We start from the raw sequence: 25,495 nt of genomic DNA, 5'->3' as shown, positions 1-25,495 counted from the left end.
ATGAAGAATCGTCAATATATACATTAAAAAGGAAACAAGACAGTGATAACTAAGCTCAAGATAGTTCCACAAATATCAGGGCTATGGATGACATCAATGGTTTCAATCTCTCTTGTGTGTAATGGCCTTGTAACCTTGGGACCTCTTCCCGATGTGAAAGGTGCTATACAAATGTAATTTTGTATTGTATTTTAACCATCTGCTAACTTAAGTATAACCCATACCTCTGCCAAGACATGCTAACTGTAGACAGCTTGCTTCATGATATTTTAGAAAACTAACCCTAAGTGACAAGTGTAGATATTGTGTTAAAACTCGACAAAAATAAAATCCAGTTTATATTCAGCGTGAATATCTGGAAGGATAGCGAGATTGGACTTGAAACTTTCAGCTGGGTGTGCGATGATAACTGTACTGTTGCTGTACACGTGTACAAAATGTTTCACCTCGGGTGTTTAAACAGGGAGTCTGAATCTGCAGGAAACTGGAGCAATGTCCTCTCGCACTTTAGAAGGAAGTTTCTCTACAAAAATGCATCTTGATAAAGACTCAAAACTTCAAAGCTTCCATCACAAAGGTGGATGGTGTTCTTGCCGGTCCGTTTTTCAGGTTATGCTCTCGTCAGTTTGCGTCTCGATCATCAGTTTCCATCACTTTACAGACACGGTTAATACATCTGGCAATGTTTCCTCTCAGTCTGGCATGGAATAAAATAATTATCTTAAAGCACCTCGCCTGGTTGACATGGGGTAGGTATTGGGGGAAAGAAAGGAATGATCAATCCATATGCATGGCACATCTTAAAACACTTATCACGCCTTTATCAGTTGATGTTAGCTACAAATATATGACTTGATCAGGGATCTGTTAAAATAAACACAGTAAATAAAAGCAGAACAACAACTTGCATTGACATCTTGCATTTATATAGCGCCCTTCACGCTGGGCAGCATCTCGGAGCGCTTAAGGAACACGTGTGAACAAGAGCAGAACAAGTGTGAAAAATAAAAAAGACAAAGAAAAGATTTTAGTGGCAGTATTGGTCTCCAATCTCCAGTTTATGAAGTATTAGTAGAGCATTCATTGTATTTTGTCTGACAATTTAGTTAGCAGGAAATAAGTGCTGATAGCATCATATTCTAATAAAAATAATCCTTGCGTTTGATATAGCGCCTTATCAGGTCGTTGAGACGTCTCAAAAGCTTCACAGAATATATTGTCATATTGGCTAATAATGCTGCTCCATAAAGACTATATAAATTTGAGTGCAGCACCATGACCAGCTACTTACCTGTTAGTAATTAGCTACTCAATGTTTCACCCGCTCAAAGGGCTTCGCAGAATATATAGTAAAGTGAATTGACTGTATATTTTGGGGGTGAAACGCAACAGCCAATTGCGCACTGCAATGTCCCAGTCGTGGATTGAGTGACCTTTTTTTTAAGGGATTATTACCCCCAGAAGTGATCCGCCAATCGACTAACAACTGGGTTCCTACTCACTGCCAGCCCTGCCTGGGAATTGAACCCGGGTCCTCTCTCTTGCTCTTACCAATTCGCTACAGGACTCCAATTCAGGGTTGAACAGATTATCACCATTGAGTAGAACCAGACTCAGCTGAGCAATAAAGAAGGATTGTACATTTACACTGAAGAGTAAGTCTAAGCAATTTACTGCTAATCCTGGATGATATGCAGAATGCTGTACAACATGTGCAGAAGCTTTGTGCTTCCAACTGGTGGAGTCACTGTTCATTGGGTTCTTAATACCTTGACTAGTGCAATCTCTGGCTACAGACAAATGGGGCAGGGAGGAGATATTAAAGCTAATTATAATCTTTTACAACTCTGGATGTTTAATAGGTTTCATAGAAGCCTCTTTGAGGGTATTTATACTAAAGAAGTCTGCTGTCTAAATGCTCACTTGACATTACTGCGCTTTTAAAGTCCACAAGTAGTAAATATATCCCAATGGAAACGTTTCCTGTTAAGTTAAAATGCACATACTGATGAGTGGTGAGCACCACTGAGGGAGCAAAACAATGATCCTGTCATGTACAGTACATAGCAGAAGATGTCAGTCATTTAGATAAGCGCTGGGTATACAAATGGTGGATAGAAATCTCAGCAAATTAATGCCTTAATCTCTTGCTGCTTCTAGCTCGCATCCTCCAGTTTAGATTTGGGAGCTACCTTTGTAATTTGGGATTTTGATCGGCTGATAAAAGGTTTTGAAGACCTGGGATTTTTGTTTTGCCAGTTGCAAGCCTGGACACATGTGAACGTAATTGGTTGATTTTTTTTCACAAATCAAACCAGGAGAACAAGGGCTGAACAACTAATAATAATAATTTTTATCATTATCATCATCATAATTATTCTTGTATCTGATATAATGCCTTATCACATCGTTGAGATGTCTCAAAATGCTTCACAGAATATACTGTAAAGTGAATTGATTGTATTTTATAGGTGAAACTCAGCAGCCAATTGTGCACAGCAGTGTCCCACAAACAGTCGTGGATTGATAGACCAAATTCTTCTTATTATTATTTTTGTGGGGCTTGAAGCAATATTCGAAGGAATTATTAGCCCCGGAAAGCGATCTGCCAATCGACTAACAACCAGACACCTACTTACTGCTAAGTAAACAGAGGCGTGCGGAGTAAGGAAACTTGAAAAGGTTTCAAGCGAGAGGCAAGTGTGCTAACCACTATGCTACAGGACTCCACTACACTCATTGGTGAAACAAACACAAACATGACAAGATCTGGATCAGTAAACTCCTACATGGCACCATAAGTGTTAAGTTCTCACTGTAACAGCGGTATTTCAAAGTTCTATTCATGTTGGGGCATGACTGTGATTGAGTTCTGACCATTGGATTTACAATGGCACATTGACTACTTTGTGTCATCACTTCTGCGTCAAAGTTGTAAAGACGTCCAGCCTTTGAAAGCACTAAACATCACCATTTCATGGTAACGCACATTAACCTGCCTGATTGGTAACGCACAATATGCAGGAAAGAAATTAAGCCGTTTTAATCTTATCTCATAAACATTTTTAAATTGATTCCGTGCCCATTCTGAGGACGTTTCATGGCTTGCAGGATACACAGCCTTTTATCTTTACACGTTGAAGGTCAATGTCAGCACTGTGAGCAGCTAGTTATTCCATTAATCAATGTACGGGACATCAGCATGTGGTTTGCAAAGACATGGACCAAATGATAGTCTCAAGGCACATAATATAATAATAATAATAATCCTTGCATTTGATATAGCGCTTTTCACGTCGGGAGGACGTCCCAAAGCGCTTCACAGAATATACTGTAAAGTGAATTGACTGTATATTTGAGGGCGAACGCGGCAGCCAATTGCGCACAGCAATGTCCCACAAACAGTCGTAGATTGAAAATGACCACTTATTGTTTTGGTTTTGGAGGATTATTATTAGGCTCTGTGTGGAGTAAGGAAACTTGCCCAAGGTTTCGCCCTCTGCCTGGAATTGAACTCAGGTCTCTCGCTTGCAAAGCGAGTGCTCTAACCACTGAGCTACAGAACTCCACTATATGGGTGTATGAACATGACCAACAGAGGAATACTAAAGTGTGCAGTTTATTCTCATTTTCCAAATCAAATGTAAGGATTATTATTATTATTATTTTTAGTTATGCTCTTTATGTCACCCCACTATTGCTGAAATGACTGGCAGGAAAAGCCTTGCTATAAACTGATCATGACGGATAATAAGAACCTGAGTCCACATCTCTTTGGTGAATGCAGTGGTCTATCAATACAGAAGGTTTGTAAGTGTAGCCAGACACTCTACATCGCTATTACAAAGAACACATTCACCAGAAAGAAAACTCTTGAAAGTATTTCCATAGCAACGACCACTTTGTTATCTTCTACGCATTAAGTATGATAGGGCTGGAATTAGACATTTATTCAACAACAATAATTTGCGCTTATCTAGGGCCTTTCACATTGTGAGAACGTCTCAAAGTGCTTTACAAAGACGGAGTGAGATCCTGACCTGAGAGGGGATGGGGGGAAAGGGGGAGGTGGCCAGTCAAAGAGAGTTTGGTTTTTAGACTGGTTTTGAAAGCAGAGAGGGAGGGGGTTGAGCTGATATATTGTAAAAGAGAATTCCAGAGGGCGGGGGCAAAGTGGCTGAAAGCTTGACTGCCGATCACAGGCATTATGAAGCTTTCCATATTGTTGGACCAGCTAACAGGAATGAGATCTGCTTATAAATCTAATCCTGATTAAAATGAGTTTGTTTTTTTAAAAAAAATATTGCAAAATTCTGGCTACTGTTTTGCATATCTGAAAAAGCTTTAAGAATAAGTCCTTAATTGGTAATAATTCTTTTTTGTGTGTGATATTGAATATAGTTTTAAAAAGTATCATATTGGGGTGAAAATCGATGTGTTAATTATCACAAGTCGCAATTTTTACCTCAATATGTATTTGCAATCGGCACAATTGGTAAATGCTAAGCAAAGACCTTGTGCGTAGTTCAGAAGTGCACGAAACAAAGATCTAATCAGAAAAGAAAATATACTGTTGATTCTAAATAGTGAGAAAGTGATTAATGTGGAGATTCCATTAAAGGAGATGCCATCATGGATACCTGCAATCTTTAAATGAGTACAGATAGGCTTTGCTTAATAGAGGTGGTCTGATAAATGGCGCGATTACACTCCCAGCGGGTATCATTCAGTATGAAATGCATTTCTGCTTTGCAGAATCCGTTGAAGATGAAGATTTAACAGTGTGATCAATCACGCCGCCAAGGAGGAAGTTGGGGCTTAGCATGTTGTCCTTTGCCTCTTCTTATATTTGGCTCTGAACGCAATTCACACTGATGAGGAGATAGGCCCGATGTAAAGGTACGACATGGAATAATTTGGGCAATTTCAATTTTGTTTTAGTGGAAACATAATTCCCACTATTTCCCATAGAATCTCGCAGCGTAGAAGGAGGCCATTCGGCCCATTGTGCCTGTGCCGGCTCTTTCAGAGAGCCACCCAATTAGTCCCATTCCCTGGCTCTTTCCTCATTGCCTCGCAATTTTTTTCTTTTCAAGTACATATCCAATTCCCTTTTGAAAGTTATTATTGAATCTGCTTCCAACACCCTTTCAGGCAATGCATTCCGGATGGTAACAACTCAGGGTGTAAACAAAAAATTCTACCTCGTCTCTCCCCTCTGGTCACTGATACTCATGAAGTTACCAAGTACGGCAATTATATTTAGACACTCAGTTTGTGGAATGGGGGTGAGAGGGAAGAGAAACAGTATAGTGATATAGTGCTGGGGGGGCGTGTTGCATTGTTAGAGGTGCCATCTTTCGGATGAGCTGCCTGTTCAGGCGATCGTTAAAGATCCCATGGCACTATTCGAAAAGCGATGGGAGTTTCTCTTGGGGTCCTGGCCAACAATCCCACAGCTAAAATCGATCACTCACTCCATGGCTGTTTGTAGGACACTGCTGTGTGCAACTGTGCTGCCGCATTTGCCTACAGAAATATGGTCAATCCAGTTCACGGTAAATCCTGTTGAAGCGCTTTGAGACGTCCTTCCGACGCGATACGGTGCTATAAAAAAGGCAAGAATTATTATTATTATTTATTATTATTATTATACCTAGGTAAAAATATTCAAAATTGTAGTAAGAAGGGGTCTCTGAGAAAAAAAAGAGCACTCTTGCCTGTTTCTTTGGGCTGGGCGACTGTGGGTCATTTCATTTCATTGAGGACAGGATGAAGTGACATAAGACAAGTTGCAGGGCGCACAACCCACGAGAATTCACAAGCCTGTACGAGGAAATGACTGGCCTGCAGTAAAGCAGAGAAATGTGGAGGAGGGAGGGGGAGGGGAGAGCGCCACGGATAAGTAGCACAAGTGACAGATTGTTCCTCATTAGAAGGCAATAATCTCAAATTCCTAACCTGTCTCTCCCTCACGTGAATGTCAGATGATAGCTGGGTTGCGAGATGGAGCACCTCGTGATCCAATTAGTTTGTGCTCAGCACGGTAAGAGGAATGGTTAAACCTTAGTTAATTATGTAAATCATTTAAATCATTTGCTATTTGTATCTAAAACTTTGACATTCCATCCATTACTTTCCACGCGTTCCAAGGAAATTTCCCTTTTGTCTGAAATTTTGGGACACCTGCCGTGCGACAAATGAGCTGGCGTGTTCGCCTACAAAAAATACACAGTCACCACACTTCGTAGTATATCCTGTGAAGCTCTTTTAGATGTCCTCCTGACGTGAAAGATGTTGTATTAAATGCAAGGATTCTTCCTATAAATTGGCGTGAAAACTCACTCACTGTTTCCCTAAGTACCTAATCGCAGAGAGTTTAGCCAAACATTGACAAGAGGCAAGACTTGGTGGTCCCAGAATGTGCATTAAGGTAGTGTGGGTGTTCCACCAGCTAAAACTGCACAAAGTGTCATTTATGCACGCGTGGTTGGGCAAGTTTTCCACTGCGTGTCCAGCTAGGTCCACCTTGTGTGTTAGGGGTTTGGCATTCAAGACGCTGAGCAATTGGGATGACGAACACAAAATAGACAGTCAATTCACTTTACAGTATATTCTGCGAAGCTCTTTGAGACGTCTCAATGAAATGATAAGGCGTTACATCAAATGCAAGGACTATTATTATTATTATGGTTCTTGCCATGCTGTGGCAGCCTCTCCATCTACTAACTTAGAATAATAATCCTTGCATTTGAAATAGCACCTTATCACGTCTTCGAGATGTCTCAAAGTGCTTCACAGAATATACTGTAAAGTGAAATAACTGTATATTTTGTGGGCAAAACTTGAACCAAGGGCAATGCTAGTATTGGCCAAGGGGGGACTAGACATTCCCAGAGAAGATCGTGGGAGAGGAAAGGGATGGAAAAGTCCTGTAGCTCAGTGGTCAGAGCACTTACTTTGCAAGCGAGAGACCTGGGTTTGATTCCTGGCAGGATGAAACCTTGGGCAAGTTTCCTTACTCCACACGCCTGATAATAATCCCTCACAAAAAAAACAATAATAAATTGGCCATTTCAATCCACGACTGTTTGAGGGACACTGCTGTGCGCAATTGGCTGCCGCGTTTCACCCACAAATATACAGTCAATTCACTTTACAGTCTATTCTGTGAAGCGCTTTGAGACGTCTCGAAGACGTGAAAAGCGCTGCATCCAATGCAAGATTATTATTAATATTATATAAAAACAATAGAGCAATTACAGGCTTCACAAAAGCCAGTGATAAAACCTCTTTTGGGGCTTTTGTAGAAAAGCCAGAAGATCTGGGCATCATTCCATCTGGGTGGTGCTTTGCGGAAGCAACGTAATGATGCGTCTCCGAGCAATTTATCACGTCATGGATTTTGTACGCAATGGAGCAATTTCTCTGGAGCGTGTGCGTAAGCTGGGCATAAATGTCATTTTGCTCGATTCCAAGCAACAGCGAGCAGGAATGTGAATTGGACCCTGCTTGTGCAGCAACCATTTAGCCATAGCAGGTGGAACATATTGATCTGTGCTCCCGGAGCAGACTTCACTGCTGGTGCGCACCAGTGGACTGAGGAGACAAATAGGGTCGAAATTGCAGGGTTTGCAAAGGAATCTTAAATAGCGAGTCCTGGAGCTAGCCTGAGGTGTGTGAACTTCAGGGTGACCTGCTCGGAATGGGATCTTGTTGTTTTTTTGTTCTTGTTGGCTGGACATGTGCCTTACCAGCGGGTTTATGTATCAATCCTATGTGGATCTGGTCCATATCTGCATATCGCCCACAAAATATACAGTCGATTCACTTTACAGTACATTGTGTGAAGCGCTTTGAACGACGTGATAAGGCGCTATATCAAATGCAAGGGTTATTATTTAACAATAATAAGATTCACTATATACTATAATAATATTATTTATCCATTTTGGCATGGATTTTTTTAAACCAGATTAATCTGCTGTTCATTCCCTTTCACCCTTTCCTGTTGTAAACACAAGACCGGTCGAGTTACGTGGCAAATAGCAACAAAAAGTTGTATTCATACAGCACCCTTCACTCAGGGTAGCTAGCGTCTTAGAGCGGTTAAAGAATAAACAGACAAACACAACTGCAATTTGCTTGCTGTCACTCTTCGAAACACATACCTACCTCACTGCCTGTTAAGGATTTCCATCATCTGCAAGAGAACAAGACGGTAAAAGAGGTTAATTATCTCACACCTAGAAATAAAACATACAATCAGCGGAGAGGCTGCGAATGACACTGCAAACCAAAGCAAAGCAGATCTGTTCCCTTTTAATAGGAAAGGTAAGTTACCTTTTTATGCTTAGCGTACGTGAAAATCTCCACAACAACAGCAAAAACAACTTGCATTTATATCGCCCCCTTCAGGCGGGGCAGCACCTCGGAGTGCTTAATAATGCAATAAATACAGCGGGTGCAATAAAATTAATTCTAAAACGAAAATCCCCCTTTTGGAAAAACAGTGTATTTGACTGTGGAACTCGAGCTTGTCAACAGAAGCCCAATGTCTGCTTATCCAGTATAAATAGTTAAGGGCTTGGCTGATGTGGAGCTGTGAGTTTCGCCCCTAATTTCCGAAGGCTTTTGAATTCCAGCTCGAATACGCTCGCTCTTTGTTCATCTGTCCATATCTGCAAAGCTCGATTGAATTGCTACCTTAATTATCTTCTTCACAGAGTACACAGCAATTATAATAACCAGCCTTCCTCATGCCTGCTGCCAACATGCGAACCACACTGACCACTGATGGTAAACAACTCTCACCCATATCAGTATTTGAACAGCTTATAATGATCACTTGCAGTCAAAGTACAATTGTAATCATGACTCATTTATTGGGACCTGTGATTTCCACGGTGTTTGGTCTATTAAAATTCATATCATGTCCTGAAATCAAAGGCCAAGTAAAAACCCTGGTTACTTCACACTGATTCGCCCAGTATCCATCCATTTCTGTCATCTTAATCCTTAGTTGTCTCACCTCCTCACCTCTTCATTGTTTTCCTTTGGAAACTATTCAGATTTTGTGTGTACTGAGTAGAAAACTGCTGTATATGCAAAATACAACATTGTCTCCTTTACAGGCCAGAAATGACACCTGGTTTTAGCTGTGAGAACATTTAGTTTTAAACTCTCAGACCGCCCTTCGGGTGAGACATTAAACCAAGGCCTCGGCTGCTTGTTCAAGTGGACGTTAAAGATCCCATGGCACTATTAGAAAAGAGCAGGGAGTTTCTCCTTGTATCCTGACCAATAATTCCTCAAATAAAATTGTTCAGATGAACAAAGTCTTCATGAATGTATGTGGATCATTGCCTTGCGCAAATTGGTTGCTATGTTCGCCCATAAAACACTGCTACTGCACTTTACATTTTGCCAACCACTTTGTGAAGGACTGTGAGACGTTCTCAAAGACGTGATGAGGCGCTACATCAAATGCAAGGATTATTATTGTTATTATTTACAGTAAAAATCCCGTGAAGCACTTTGGGACGTCCTTAAGGCTCTGGGATGCTATCCCGGGTGAAGGGCGCTATATAAATGCCAGTTGTTGCTGTTGTTGCCCTCCTGATGTGAAAGGCATTATACCAAGTGTAAGGATTATTATTGTGTAATTATTGTGTGGAACTGTAAAAGTTTTCATTTGGAAGCTGGTTTTGTACAATTCTTAAAAAGAACCAACTTCCAAATTCTAATTCCTCTTTACGTTCATAATAACAATAATAATAATCCTTGTATTTGATATAGCGCCTTGTCACGTGTTGAGATGTCTCCAAGGCGCTTCACAGAATATATTGTAAAGTGGATTGACTGTGTATTTTGTAGGCGAAACACGGCAGCCAATTATGCACAAACAGAGGTGGATTGAGTGACCAAATAAGTATAATAATATTATCTCTTTACATTTATGACCCTGATGCACAATGTGGAACTATTCTATGGGAAGCACATGCAAATATCCAGTAAAATGGCTCCTGTATTTAGCAGTTGTGAAATAGATTTATTTCATTTAGTTTTACTGGCATCATATGTGCTCCAAATACGAATTTGAAGCATTCAACCAAAATAAATATTTATTGCTCGTCAGAAAACCTCTGACGGCTCTGTAGTTTTCTCATTAGACATGTTAATGCAACTGTTTCAGTCTCTTCCACTGTGAACTCCCTTCTTTATTCAGTTAATGCTGCTTTGTCTATAAGCCGCGATGTAAACTGAATACAGATTAGGAGCATCAGGCTAACACCCTTCATGCGGTTAGCGTCAGAGTAGATACTATCTGTCGAGTGGAGTTTAATAATAATAATAATCCTTGCAACTCATGACATCACTGAGACGTCTCAAAGCGCTTCACAAAATACACTGTAAAGTGAATTGACTCTTTTTTCTGTGGGCGAAATGTGGCAGCCAATTGCGCACAGCAACATCCCACAAACAGCTGTGGATTGAGTGCCCCAATTCTTTTTTGAGGGGATTACACCCGAAAAGCGATTCGCTAATCAACTAAAAACCGGGTTCCTACTTACTGCTGGGTAAACAAGAGTCGTGCGGTGTAAGGGAACCAGTCTAGGGTTTTGTCCTGCTCGGGAATCGAACCCGGATTCTCTAGCTTGCGAGGTGAGCAGCCTAACCAATAAGCTGCAGGACTCCTCAAGTTTATCCCACTTGTAAGCATTTCATAACCTACTTGTGACCTTGTACCTCAGGCACTGAGAAGTTAATGAATCCAAGTCTGATTCTGATAGCCACAAAGGCACAACCTCATTAATGTGCTATCTGACTGCACCGACAAGGTCTAGATCTAGATTTTGTAGGTGAAACGCAGCAGCCAATTGCGCACAGCAGTGTCCCACAAACAGTCGTGGATTGAGTGATCAATTTTGTTTAGATTGTGATTATAAAGAGCCGTAACTCATCTGAAAGTTTGCATACTTCATATCTGTATTCCTCTGAGCTGTGCAAAATCAGTTCAACATCAATCAATCAACTATCATTTGGCGTGTGAAATGTCACCTCTAATTCAAGAAACCCAAGCCGTGCATAAATGAAGAACAGATCAGCACATAAGATGCATTCTAATTTAAAAAATTATAAGAAGTAATAATTCTTGATCTGATATAGTGCCTTTCATGTCAGAAAAATGTTTCGTAGACGTCTCATAGTCATAGATGTTTCGCCCCCAAAATAGAGTCAATCACTTTACAATATATTCTGTGAAGTGCGTTGAGACATTTCAATGATGTGATAAAGCGCTAAATCAAATGCAAGGATTATTATTATTATTATATTAAAGGTGCTTTGCAGGATATACGTAAAATTATTTGGGCAAATGAACTGAAGATTGATTCATTTTTCTAGGCCCAGAAGCTAGAACACAGATGACAACCAGTGAATCGCTTGACCTAAAGAAATCTAATTATTAAATGGTGTCTATTTTAGTTGTACTTTTCTGATTACGTATACATTAAGTCTTTTCCTACGATATTACAACTGCTCTGTCAAGACAGAATGATCCGAGGTGCAGTTTAGCTGATTGTCACCAGGTGGCAGAGTCTTCAAATAAATTCATCTTTCTACCAAGAGTGTAACAGTGGCCCCTTATTCATTTGAATTTCACAACAAAAATACACATACAAAAGAATCACGGGGTTCATCCACATACCCTACACCCTTCCTGCAGCTTCCCCCAAGTCCCTTATAGAAGCTCACCAATTCCCCCATCCCACAGCTCCCACTATGAGCGAAAGAAGACCGAGGGTCCATCCAGTTCGCCTTCCACCATCCCGGCAGTCGCATGACGTGTCGTGTCCCAAACTGTATACTGTGTCCCGAGATATCATTTCCTAACAGATATCTATCCATTTTGTTCTCGAAAGAATCGACAGTTTCTGCTTCCACCGTCTCCCTCGGGAGCCTGTTCCATACGTTTACTACTTGCTCACTGAAGTAGTGTTTCCCCAGATTTGTTCTGCATTTGTCTCTGTTCAATCGCAGGCCGTGTCCTCTGGTTCTACTGTTCAGCACAAGCAATGTCCTTCAAAGCGTACCAGCAATTTATGGACACAATTCTTAGAAAATCAATTAATCTGAATGCAGCCCCTCGAGCCAACGGTCTAATTTATGAACAAGGTTTATAAATTAAACAAAAAGGTTTTCAGGGCAGGAAATGTATTATTTCACAGGTCTATCACTAAAAATTTTATAACAATCCTTAAGTTTGATATGGTTCCTTTCACTTCAGGGCAACATATCAAAACACTTTGCAGGATATATTGTAAAGTGCAGTGAATGTATGTTTGGTGGGCAAAGACGGTGTTTTGTTAAGCAACGGGTTGAAACAAAAAATTCACTTCATTTTAATAGTATTAAGTCTTTTTTTTATGCCTATTCTTGTAGTGAAATGGATATGATCCCATTTTGCTTCTTACTGTACAAACCCAAACCTGCAAGCCACCAACAGATAATGGGATAAAACAGCTTTAATTCAAGAAACCCAAGCCGTGTATAAATGAAGAACAGATCAGCACATCAGACGCATTCTAATTAAAAAACAATAATAAATAATAATTCTTGTTCTGATAATAGTGCCTTTCACGTCAAAAGGATGTCTCATAGATGTTTCGCCCACAGCATACTCAGTTAATCCACTTTACAATATATAGTATATACAATATGTAGAGTCTGTGATCATGAACTGCGATCAGAAAGCACATGCCAGGTTCATATGTAAGCACACAAACAGGCCTGGAACAAATTGTTGCTCCGAGTGTGAATCACTGTTTAATTTTTTAAACCATTTTGGCAGTGGCTGTATGCAGTAACTTCAGGGTTCAAATGTGATGTAGTGGAGCAGTCAGCTTGGTATTTTACAGGAGTCTAGTTTAAGGTAGTGATTAAAAACCTAATAATTTATTATAATATAATAATCATCCTTGCAATTGATATAGCGCCTTATCACATCACTGAGACGTCTCAAAGCACTTCACAGAGTATACTGTAAAGTGAATTGACAGTACATTTTGTGGGGCGACACACGTCAACCAATTGCGCACGGCTGTGTCCCACAAACAGTCGTAGATTGAGTGTCCAAATTTCTTTTTTGAGGGATTATTAACTGTGCTAAAGCGATCTGCCAATCGACCTGCAACTGGGTTCCTACTTACTGCTAGGTAAACAGAGGCGTGTGGAATAAGGAAAGTTGTCTAAGGTTTCGCCCAGCCTAGGAATCGAAGCCAGGTCCAATCGAGTGCTCTAACCACTACACTACAGAAGGGACACGAACATAATCCCTTCACAGAAGATGAAGTCTTCAAATGCTTCATGTGAGAGTCACAAAAAAGCAAGGAACGTGACAAAGGACTCTTCCACAGACCAGGCAATACCTGCCCTATTGGGGACTCTTTCTCCCTCCCCCATCTCCCCGGTTATGCGGCAAAGTTCTACAGATATACTTCCTGCTCCTAAAGATATTCGAGCAAAAAAACATCTTACTATTCCACCCCCACATCTCCGCTGTATAAACCTGGTCTCCTACCCTCCGTGGATAAAAAATTTTCTTCTCAACCGCCCACCCACAACCCCAGCAGCAAAGAAATAATTGCATCCAAGGAAATATTTATTTATCTCAATCTGTACCGATCCCTACTATACTTAATGTTTTTAAGCAGGTACTTAATACCCTCTGCCCTTGTAAGTTATAGGAACTTCCATCAGCCTGGTTTAGTCGTGCCCCCGTGAATCCTACCACGTTCTACAATGAGGGAATTACAAGAGATAAAACACCATCATTTACTACAGTCTAAACATTATAAGTACAAGGTAACTGATGGCAGATCTCAAAGGGAGTTTAGGAGGAACCTCTTCACGCAGAGGGTGGTGAGAATGTGGGACTCGTTGCCGAAAGATGTGGTCGAAACGAAAAAACCCATCAAGGTATTGCAGAGGCGTACACGAGGAGAAAAAGGAATAGAGGGGCATGAGAGGGGATTAGGAGAGGTGGGAAGCATTAATAGTGGCGTAGATTTGTTGGGCTGAACGGCTTGTTTCCGTGTTGCGATAGTCGATGTGTCGTAAAAGCAAGTGACGCTGTTTGAAACAAATGGCTGTCAAATATGCCCCACAGAGCTTGACAGTGGTGGAGCATGGATGATGGACGGATGGACGTATGGACAGGGGTTGGGGGAGGGAGGTTGACCGTAGCCACCGTCAAAGAGGAAAGTCTTCAGGCGCGACCTGAAGATGGGGAAGGAAGGCGGAGGGATAGAGGAAGAGTGTTCCAGAGTTTCGGGGCATAGTGGTCGAAAGCTCGGCCACCGATGGTGGAACGGAGGGCATTTTGGGATACATTTTTCCACAATTATGCACTCGGGGTACATTTTCTTGAAAACTCGGAGAAAATGGAGCAGCTGAAATACATTTTCTGGCAGGGATTTTTTTTTGGCTCTGGGCAGATATTCATTCACAAAATGTAATTATGTGACAAGATTACAGCCGGGACCAATATCTCAGCAAATAACACTGATACTGCCAGCGCCCTATATTAAGCAGGGATTCAGATGGGGATTTATTTTAAAGGAGGGTGATTTTTATGAACATGCTTCTCTTAAGATTGTGGAAATGTTTTAAGAAAACACCCGAGGTGCCTTGCAGTACCAGCATCCTCCACCAGGGGCGCTGCAGTGAACGTTGCAACTCATCATGGCATTTGGGCAAGAGTCCTGAGGTAGAACCGGAGATGGAGTCTGGAGAAAGGCTGGAGAAACAATGACCACAGAAGACACCTTAGATCCCAGCACAAGCCCTTCAACGTCCGGCTGGCTTAAGAGCGATATACAGGCAGAGGGAGGTCTGGAGGGTCCTTCGTGAGTGGAGAATGGTGCGGGTCGAGGGGGGAACCTCACCAGAAAGAAAACTATTTCACGTAGAGAAAGACAGAGAGGTGGGGAGTGGGTTGAGTTGAGTTTCTTCAGAGGTGAAACCAAGATGAAAACTCACAAAAGGGCTTTGGGACACTATCACCCCTGGGTGAAGGGTGCTATATAAATGCAAGTTGTTGTTGTTGTTGTTGTGTTTCTCCGGTGTTCTTGGCCAACATTACCCCAATTAAAATTGATCATTCATTCCGTGGCTGTTTGTGGAACACTGTTGTGCGCAACTGGCTGCCGCGTTTCGCCCACAAAATACACAGCACAGTCTATCCTGTGAAGCGCTTTGGGACGTCTCAATGAAATGATAAAGCGCTATGTCAAATGCAAGGATTATTATCAATATTATTACTATTCATGGCTGTTTGTGAGAGGGATGTGCGTGCACACCGGCTGCCATGTTTGCCAACAGGTGACATAGTCGCTTTACAGTGTATCCCGTGAAGCACGTTGAGACGTCCTCCTGATGCGAAAGGCTCTGTTTCAAAAGCAAGGGTTATTATTATTATTATTATTATTACAGCTTTTTACTTACAATTCCTGACCGTACAAATTCGTGACCTGTCTTGAAATAAGCTTAGACTAACCTGTCCACCAGCAGGTGGCAGCAAGAGCAACTCTTCGTGAAAGCAGTGGGGAAAGGAAGAAATCGAGACCTGGTTAGAGGCTGAATGAAGCAGTAAACACACAGGTAAGAAAGAGCAGCACCGCAGAAAACGGAATCCGAGGCGATAAACTCAGCAAAACGAGAGACATTGAGAAAAGAGCACCAACATCCTGAAGCTTCCCCTTCGCTCCACCCTCTCAGTGATCTACATCATCTTCGCGGATCGCTTTGAGATACGCTAACGGGAAGGTGGGGTGTTCCTAGCTGGACAAGCAGCAGAAAAGCTTGCCGGACAGCGATACCAATGGCAAGCTGTGGGGTTAGACTCCAGCAGTTAGCCCAACGCACACGCTCTTGCCAACCTGCGCCTAATACCTTCTGGAATTAGGTCAGCGGGATGCCTGCCTGCCTCCAGGGAGAGAGAGAGCGAGAGAGGGCGCATTCCATTCCAACAACCCATCTCTGGGATTTCCACGTGTAGGTGGGATGCAGGGAATTCTCAGCTTGGTTTGGATACTCTTAATCGCCGTGATGGGTTTCCGCGTGCGTCAGGCCCCCCCCCCAAAAAAAAACACAATATATACTACGGCAAAGGCGCTATATAAAATTGCAGGTTGCTCTATTGTTAGAACCCTGTTGTTTTGAAATTTTATGAGCGAAATCTCCCCCTCTCCCCCCAATCAAAGTCAACATTAAAGTCTATTAAAAATAGAACCCCTTTGAAAGACATTTGGATGTGAAGAATCTACCTTGTGAATTACCAGGTTGATTCCCTATTGCTTGACATTGAACGTCGAGTGATAAATGAATAAGCTTCTGGCCATAACTGTGTTTAATTAAAGCCACCTCACCGACGAGAAGTTCTTTAATACAAAGAAGCAATTCAGATCATTCTAATCTACTTCCCACAGAGCAAAGGGAACCTGCTGGGATCTTAATGATGGATTTTTTTCCCGATAGCTCGTTTAAAAGGTAGCCCTTTATTTCTTATAATGCAGGATGTGGAGACTTTTTACGGAAAACTCAGAAAACCCACAGATTTGTGTCTCACCTCACGTCACCTGTAGCTACAGTGTCAGCCTGGCTCAGTGATAGCGATCTCGCCTCTGAGTTCGAAGGTTTGTGGGTTCAACTCCCATTTCGGGACTTGGCATCACACAGTCTTAAAATGACACTTCAATGGAGGGGGCGGGGGGTGTTGCATTGTCAGAGATGCTGTCCTTTGGATGAGACTTTAAACCAAAGGCACTATTAAAGATCCCACGGCACTATTCGAAAAGAGAAAGGATATTCTCCCAGTGAAAATGGATCATTTTGGGCCAACAATTCCCCCAAAATATAATTGGTCTCTCACTGCATGGCTTTTCGTGGGACATTGCTGAGTACAATTGGCTGCCGCATTTCGCCCACAAAATACACAGTCTATAGACTTTACAGTATATCGGATGAAGCATTTAGAGATGACTCAACAATGCTATATAAAAGGCGCTATATTAAATGCAAGGATTATTATTATTCATTAGGAAAAAGATCCCCTGAAAATACAATAGGTGTCTCTTGCTGCTCACACGAGGAACTTGTTTTTTTCTGCTCTTCAAACTTTATTGAAATTATTGAACACCTCTCGATTGAAATCAGCGCTCTGGGACGCTATCCTGCGTGAAGGGGACAATATAAATTCACGTTGTTGTCATTGTTGTTGTTAAAATTGCTCCAACTTAAAGCAAACATTCTATTGCATAAACAACAACTATCTACTACTTACAATTGACTGCCGCGTTTCGCCCACAAAATACAGTCAATTCACTTCACAGTATATTTTTGTGTGAAGCGCTTTGAGACGTCTCAACGACGTGATAAGGCACTATATCAAATACAAGGATTATTAAGCTTAGAGTGAAAATAAACACATAGTGAACATGGTAACCGTAATGATTAGGCATAGGGTTTGGATTTGAACCTTAGACTATATGGCGGGGTGGGCGGGGGGGAATGGGGGGAGGGGGGAGAGAGCGCAGGAATGTGGGTGTGGGGTGCCAAACGTCCCCCTTGTTAGCACATTTACGGTTCTTTGCTGGGCTACACATGTTTTCCTCACGTGTCAGTAAATATCCTGAGCTTTGCCCATGTGACGTGGCTAAGGAGCTGGATAAGCAGAAAGCAAAGAGAGGCGTCTCAGAGAAGGAAATACTTTTAGCTGAAAAGCCAATGACCGGCGCACATGGCAGAAATCCCATGCCACCAATTTATACAAGCAAAAAATAGCCCTCAGAATGGTTGAGAGCGTGCTTTGGCTATGAATAGCCCTCGGACTCGGGTTGCGCTTACCAGTGATTTTGTGCATGTTATTTATGTGGCGGTTATCAGTAAATGAGCAGTTCCTGGAACCATTCTCTCAAAGTTGTTTGAGCAGGTCAAGTCAGAGCGAAGGCCAGTTAGTCGTGTCTGCCACTTTTTTTTTGCAGTTTTGTAAAAAAAAAACATACGTCTATAGCTATGTGAACAAGGGCTATGGCTTGGCACAACAATATCCTCCCTCCTGTATATACAAAATACAATATAATTTACACATATATACAGTCATGCCTTTCTACGATCCGTCAATCGACTAACAACTGGGTTCCTACTTACTGCTGGGTAAACAGAGGCGTGTGGAGTAAGGAAACTTGCCTAAGTTTTTGCCCCGACTGGAAGTCAAACCCGGGGCCTCTCGCTTGCGAGGCGAGTGCTCTAACCGCTACGCTACAGGACTCGGTAAATACCTCATGACTGGCTGTTTCAGCAGAAACACTTAGCTTTCATTCTCAACAGTATTTCTAACGAAGTACCAGTCACTGATGGACACCTCAATTACATTTTGATCAAGCAATGCCAACTTCTGACCTCTTATATTTTTTCCCCCAGCTGAGTGCATCAGTAATGATTTGGAAATTACTTTTCAAATGACCCTGAGCCAGAAACGCCAAACAGACTTACAGATTTGCATTCTGTGACAATCTCCCATGTTACTGAGATTGGGTTATAGTTTGAAGCCTTTGCTTGTTTTTTTTACCACAAATTAAAGCTATGCCTTGTTTGAAACAAGACGGATCATTTAATAACTGTCCACGGTAACATAAAAGCTCGAGAAGAAATAAGAACTTGCATTTTTACAGGCCTTATCAAATTGCAAAATCTTAAAGTGCTTTTCAGTTATTACTGGTAAGTGTAGTGACTGTTTTTGTACCTCTCACAAATGCCAGGATTTCCGAACCCTCTCTAATAATGACTGCAACTATAAAGGCACGGGTTCTGCTCACTCTTACTTCATCCATCAGCTCTGAGGTAAGGAACCGGTTTCGCAATTGCTGTGGATCCTAACAACTGATGGTCAATCCAACCCTCTATATTTATTTCATCAACCTTCCAGCACTGATTGGGCCCATCCAGAATTCAAACCCAAATCGTTATGGCTCTACGTCTGTTGCTTAATTGACTCAGAGACTCACATTGTGTTTGACATATTCAAGAATAAGCCCTTCCTTGCAATTTCCACAATTCTCAACGTTAAATTCAGGAAGGTACGTTCTTCCCTTCAAGCCTCTGCTCCCCTCAAACCCTCACTATTCCAATCCAATACAACTGCAATACCAATCCAATAAACGTCCTGCATGATTGAACTCCTAACCAATCCCAATACTACCCAACACAACAGAACTTCGACCCAACTAGGGAGACGTTGGAAGCAGAAAGTGTCAATTGTTTCAAAAGCAATTAAGATAGATTTCTTTTAGGAAACAATATCTCGGGAGACAGTATATTTGGGACACGACATGTGCCTGCGACTGCCAGGATGGTGAAAGGCGAACTGGATGGACTTTGGTCTTCTTTTGTCTAGCAATTCTTATGTTCTTCTATGAATCCCAGTGGCCACATCCATATAACTGATTCATCCCCTAAAATGCACAGTGATCAAAAAAATGTCCAACCTTACAACATGTGCATATGTAAAATACTGAGTAAAATCGTTTCAGTTTCTGACTCATTAAAAGCCTCATTAAAGCTAAGAGGGTAGTTTGAACTTTCTTCCTTTGTTCTTCTTCCTCTCTTTCTTACAAACACTTTATATGATATGATTAGAAGCGTTTTCCGTGCAGTACTTTCCTGGCTGAAAACCTCTCAAATAATACACATTATCGCTGAAACAACTATGTTCTGCAATGACGCTACGAGAGTTGATTTTCTTTTGATCAATCGTTGCGATTTGTGGTATTTCTCCATCTTGGAGTCCTGTAGCTCAGTGGTTAGAGCACTCGCTTTGCAAGTGAGAGACCTGAGTTCAATTCCAGGCAGAGGGCGAAACCTTGGGCAAGTTTCCTTACTCCACACAGAGCCTAATAATAATCCCTTCAAAAACCAAAAACAATAATAAATTGGTCATTTTCAATCTACGACTGTTTGTGGGACATTGCTGTGCGCAATTGGCTGCCGCGTTCGCCCACAAATATACAGTCAATTCACTTTGCAGTATGTTCTGTGAAGCGCTTTGGGACGTCCTCCCGACGTGAAAAGCGCTATATCAAATGCAAGGATTATTATTATTATTATTATTATCTTGATTAAAGTCCAATCATACCTGATGGAGTGCATGCTCCTGGACGCTATCCTGCCCGAGGGGCGGTATATAAATGCAAGTCGTTGTTTTTGTTGTTGCTCGATGCTGTGATCCCAGGGGAGATTCAACACAATAAAGCTTTTAAGAGTTTTGCAGAGAAACTAAATCCTCTGTCTGACAGATGATCGCAGATTACAATTTAATATACAGTCGGCAATGAAGCATGGCAGGTTTTGACTGACTATGACTAGAAGCATGTAGCATGTTGCAATTCTTGATTTACTTTTTGGGGAAAGGCAGGATATAAATTTGTAGCCTGCAATTAATTTGTACTGTGTGATAATACGCAGCGCAGCTCTGTTTTATAGGAGCATAGGAACAGGAGGAGGCCATTCAGCCCCTCGAGCCTGTTCTGGCATTCTATTAGATCGTGGCTGATGTGTACTTCAACTCCAATTACCTGCCTTTTGCCCCGTATCCCTTTATAACAAATATCTATCCACCTCAGTCTTGAAAAGAGTATCCAAACCAAGCTGAGAATTCCCTGCATCCCACCTTCACGTGGAAATCCCAGAGACAGATTGCTGGAATGGAATGCGCTCTCTCTCCCTGGAGGGATGCATCCTGCTTAATAATAATAATAATAATCCTTGCATTTGATATAGCGCTTTTCACGTCTTCTAGACGTCCCAAAGCGCTTCACAGAACACACTGTAAAGTGAATTGACTGTATATTTGTGGGCGAACGCGGCAGCCAATTGCGCACAGCAATGTCCCACAAACAGTCGTAGATTGAAAATGACCAATTTATTATTGTTTTGTTTTTTTGGAGGGATTATTATTAGGTGTGTGGAGTAAGGAAACTTGCCTAAGGTTTCGCCCTCTGCCTGGAATTGCACTCAGGTCTCTCACTTGCAAAGTGAGTACTCTACCCACTGAGCTACAGGACTCCACTCTAACCACTGAGCTACAGGACTCCGCTTACCTAATTCCAGAGAGTATTCGGCGCAGGTTGGCAAAAGCCAAGGCTTAGGGAACCCAGAGTGTACGTTAGGATACTGTTGGCGTCTAATCAGCTTAAACCGCATAGCTTGCCATTGAGAAAATTTGTACCACAACCCTCATGGTCACCTCTTGTGTTTTCTTTTCTAAAAAAAAAATGGAGCTCGAATACAAACAAGTGAGTGGCTGCTGACAATTGGCAAAAAAAAGCGAATTCAACACACTAAAGCCCTTGCATTAAAAACTTTAAATCGCTTAATATTTTCAATTGGGCCAACTCATTTATTAACTTTGAATTATATTTTTGGATGATTTTGATCTCTCTTTGATGAGGAACAACGCGATCTGTTTTGTGAGTTCTACCTCTCTCCCCGCCTTAAAAAACCTTCCTATAACCAGGATTCTTCAACTGTGCTTTTGGTCACGTTTAACTCTTCATATCCCTCCGCTCTTATCACCCCATCATTGCATTGGCCGAGTCCCAAGACATTTTCTTTTTAAGTGAAAGGCACGGCATAAATACAAGAGTTGAGGCTTTAGACGTGTGCTGGGAAGGATCAAGAAACTGCTGCTTGAGAAACGTCTGGAAAGCTGTGTTTTTATAGCACTAAAAGAACAGCAAATTAAGGCGACAGACTATCTCTGGCATCACAAACACAGTGCGGTTTTGAATCATGGATCCGGCTTCCTTGTCACCTCCTTTAATCAGGCAGAAGGAATCTTGTGGGTAATGTAACCCAACTGGTTATCTGCGCTGGATATCATTGTCTGGGCCTCAACGGAAACCCAGGGGTGATGAATCCTTCCGGAGAGCAACTTCAACCAGTGCGCTTACGATGACGCAACAACAACAACAACTTGCATTTAGATAGCGCCCCTCACACAGGCTAGCGTCTCAGAGCGCTTGACAGATGCTGAGCCAGAGGGGGGGGGGGGTGAGGTGACCGTAAGCACGGTCGAAGAGGAAGATCTTCCGGCACGACCTGAACTTCGGGGAAGGAAGGGATTTAAAAATAAATTTTAGTAAGATAAATTTATCTCAATTTATAAAGAGGGATTTAAAAGAAACAATCATGCTACAAACACAACCAACGTCATTCCACTTAGCAGGGAGAGAAATCTCATCCCATCGAACCAGGAGCCCAGTAAACTGTTTATCGGGCTTTGAGGTCAAAGGATCTTATAGGCTATAGTCACAGTTATTCATATCATATTACCAATCAATCATATTAGGGAAGTTTATTTTGATAACAAGCCGACTTATGCAATGAATCTCGAACCACTTCATCTTTCCCTGAGGTACTGCCACCTTGGTCACAACAACAACAAAATACAACAACAACAACAACAACAACAACAACAAGATTCCATTTATAAAGCGCCTTTCACGTCAGGAGGACGTCCCAAGGCGCTGCACAGTTGGGTCATGACCCGAGCAGGGGGGAAATGGTCAGGGTGAGGGAAGGGAGGGAGCAAGGAGGGGGGAAATGGTCAGGGTGAGGGGAGGGATGGGAGGGAGCGAGAAGGGGGAAGAGAGTCGAGGGGAGCTGAAGGCACGGTCAAAGAGAAAGGTTTTGAGACCGGCCTTGAAGGAGGAAAGGGAGGAAGCGGCGAAGGCACTGGGGGATGGAGTTCCAGAGCCTGGGGGCTGAGAGGCTGAAGGCCCGACCACCGGGCGGTTGGGGCGGGGGACGTGGAGCAGACCGGAGCCAGAGGAACGGAGGGTACGGGCAGGTAGGTAGGGGGATAGTAGGTTGGAGAGGTAGGAGGGAGCGAGGCCGTGAATGGCCTTGTAGGTGAGGATGAGGATCTTGAAATCAATCCTCTGGGGGATGGGGAGCCAGTGGAGGCGAGCGAGGGTGGGAGTGATGTGATCGCGAAGTCTGGTGCGGGACAGTACACGAGCTGCAGAGTTCTGAATGACCTGCAGTGTGGAGAGAGGTGCCGGGAAGGCCGACGAGGAGAGAGTTCCCATAGTCCAGCCTTGAGGTGACAAAGGCGTGGACCAGGTTTCAGCAGCGTGAGGGGTGAGGTAGTGCCGTAGTCTGGCGATGTTCCGAAGACAGACAACAGTTACATTTGTATAACGCCTTTCATGTCGGGAGGACGTCCCAAGGTGCTGGAAACGGCTACTTTTATACATACAGCGCAAGCTCATAAATAGCAAAGCATCCCGTGGCAGGGGGTACTCTGAAGGGTGTTGTTTGTGATACCCGGGGAGCCGGGTTATTCACACTGTATAACAAGGTAAACCTCACACATGCTCCCCATTTCTTGTTTATTTGGGGGCAATTCTGCAGAAACCCTGTTCCCCAAATTCTGACCAAATTTCTGGATTTTCCAAAAGTTCTGCGCTGTCCTAAATTTGAAAGCTAATGGTCTCGAAGTTAAGAACGTGAGAAGTTTCGGGATTCTGGGACCGATCGCTCTCGTTTATTGCCGAGAATTCACCCACAAAATATACAGTATATTCTGTGAAGCGCTTTGAGACGTCTCGATGGCGTGATAAGGCGCTATATCAAATGCAAGGATTATTATTACTATTATTATTATTGTTATTATTATTAAACTCAGTTCACTGACAAAACACACAAGGACAGAACCAACCAACAGTCTGAGAGAGTCAAATAAGCAACTCTCTTTAATGCGAGTCCAGTGATGTTGCACTGAAACCAAAGCCTCTGCAGCGCTGAAGCAGGTTTGGATCGATTGAATCAAGCGCAGTCAATTTTTGATTCCAGCCACAGAACAACTGTCAGTTTTAGCTCAAAATAAGTAGTAATCTGTTTCAGAACCTACTAACATCGGGGAGGTGTGCAGACCGTGAACATGAAGCTGTCTACAGCAATGAACACTTTGATATTGAGCTAGCTGGAAGATAGGGACCGAGCACAGGGGAGACTGATGCATTTTATCTAATAGGCTTCTGAACCTCTGACCTTACAATATTGCCCCAAAGTGCCGCTAACTGGAAGAAGAGTGGAACGCAACAAAGCGATAAATTAAATATGAACCAATTTTACAGCAGAGCGAAGATCTCTGAAAGGTGACAACTAACAGGATCCTTAATGGGCAAAGTAATAAACCTGTCCTTCGTTTACTCAATAAGACTTTATTTCTCTTTGTGTCAAAAGGGTCGGGGAAGGCAATGCGGCAGCAAATTGAAGCTACCTGTCAACGGTTTCCGCAGGGAAAGTGTCAAGAACTCATCCGTTACTTTTAGTTTAATATCTCTGACCTATCTATGTAAGTTTGCAGCCTCTCTGCTGGAAGATGGTGAGTAATTTTCCGTGCAACAAAATGAAACAAACTAAATCAATCGGCCCTCTCACGAGATTATACGAGGCACGAGAATGGTGGGAAGAAAGTTGGAGTGGGCGGTACTGGTATCATACATACACCTATAGACCGCTGGGGAAGGGGTTTTGGAGGGGGGGGGGGGGGGCGGGGGAGGGCACTTACCCTTCTGGCCCCCTGCTACTGCCCTTTCTATTACCTTCTCCACTGAATGGGACGAAACTTACTGCCCAATTTATTTCCTAAGCGGTTGACATGCGATAACTCCCTTTGCTTGTCATTGTAATTTGGGGTTGGGCATTTTACCTTTGTGAGGGTTGCAAAGGCAATACTGTTTCTTTAATGAAAGGGTTACTGTAACGCCCAATCCCTTAACCCAACCTCTCCGGTCACTGAACCAGCCATACCTTTGCTGTCCACCTTGAAGTCCTCGGGCAGTAAGCCATCTTGCCTGTTGCCCAGCACGAATGCCAGGAAGGAGAGGATCATTGCGTCCAGGATCCCAATAATGGCCAGGATGTAGGCCCAGCGAACAGAGCAGGCGCCCAGTGTGTATTTGTCTGTCTGCTCGCCGCACATTCGCTTGACTTCATCCGAGTCCCAGCCGTCTGGGAAGATCATGCAGCCCAACACCAGGCAGCCGGCTGTAAGAAAGGAATTTGGGAAGTTAGGGACGACGGTTTTCTTTTCGTTTCGTCGGGGGGGAAAAAAAAGATTTCCTCCAAAACTCTGGAACACTCTCTGTCGATCTCTCCGCCTTGCCCCTTCCCTCTCCATCCTCAGGCCGCGCCTAAAGACCTCCCTCTTTGACTGTGTCTACAATTACCTCCCCCCTCCCCTTCCTCCCCTACTCTATCCCCTCCGGGTCGGTGTCGTGCTCCGCCACCGTCGAGCGCTCTGGGGCGCTACTCTGCACGAGGGGCGCTTTATAAGGCCAAAGTGGTTGAGCAATTGGCTGCCGCGTTTCATCCACAAAAGACACGGTGAATCCACTTTACAGTAGAGTAAATTCGGCGAGGCGTT

General features: G+C 42.8%; 1 non-coding gene across 1 annotated transcript; it reads right to left on the bottom strand.

The window, feature by feature from the left end:
- LOC103176976 lies at positions 1 to 25,015 on the bottom strand. Its single transcript, XR_006085156.1, has 4 exons — positions 24,880 to 25,015; positions 15,560 to 15,591; positions 8,176 to 8,203; positions 1 to 697 (listed from the first exon to the last, which is right to left on the bottom strand). It is a non-coding gene; the product is annotated as an LHFPL tetraspan subfamily member 3 (transcript).
- Between the last annotated feature and the right edge of the window lie 480 nt (positions 25,016 to 25,495).

Source organism: Callorhinchus milii, unplaced genomic scaffold, assembly GCF_018977255.1.
Source record: "Callorhinchus milii isolate IMCB2004 unplaced genomic scaffold, IMCB_Cmil_1.0 Scaffold5, whole genome shotgun sequence".
In the NCBI taxonomy this organism is placed as follows: Eukaryota; Metazoa; Chordata; class Chondrichthyes; order Chimaeriformes; family Callorhinchidae; genus Callorhinchus; species Callorhinchus milii.
Note: the sequence above shows the minus strand (reverse complement) of the source record. Positions and strands in the feature narration are given on the sequence as shown.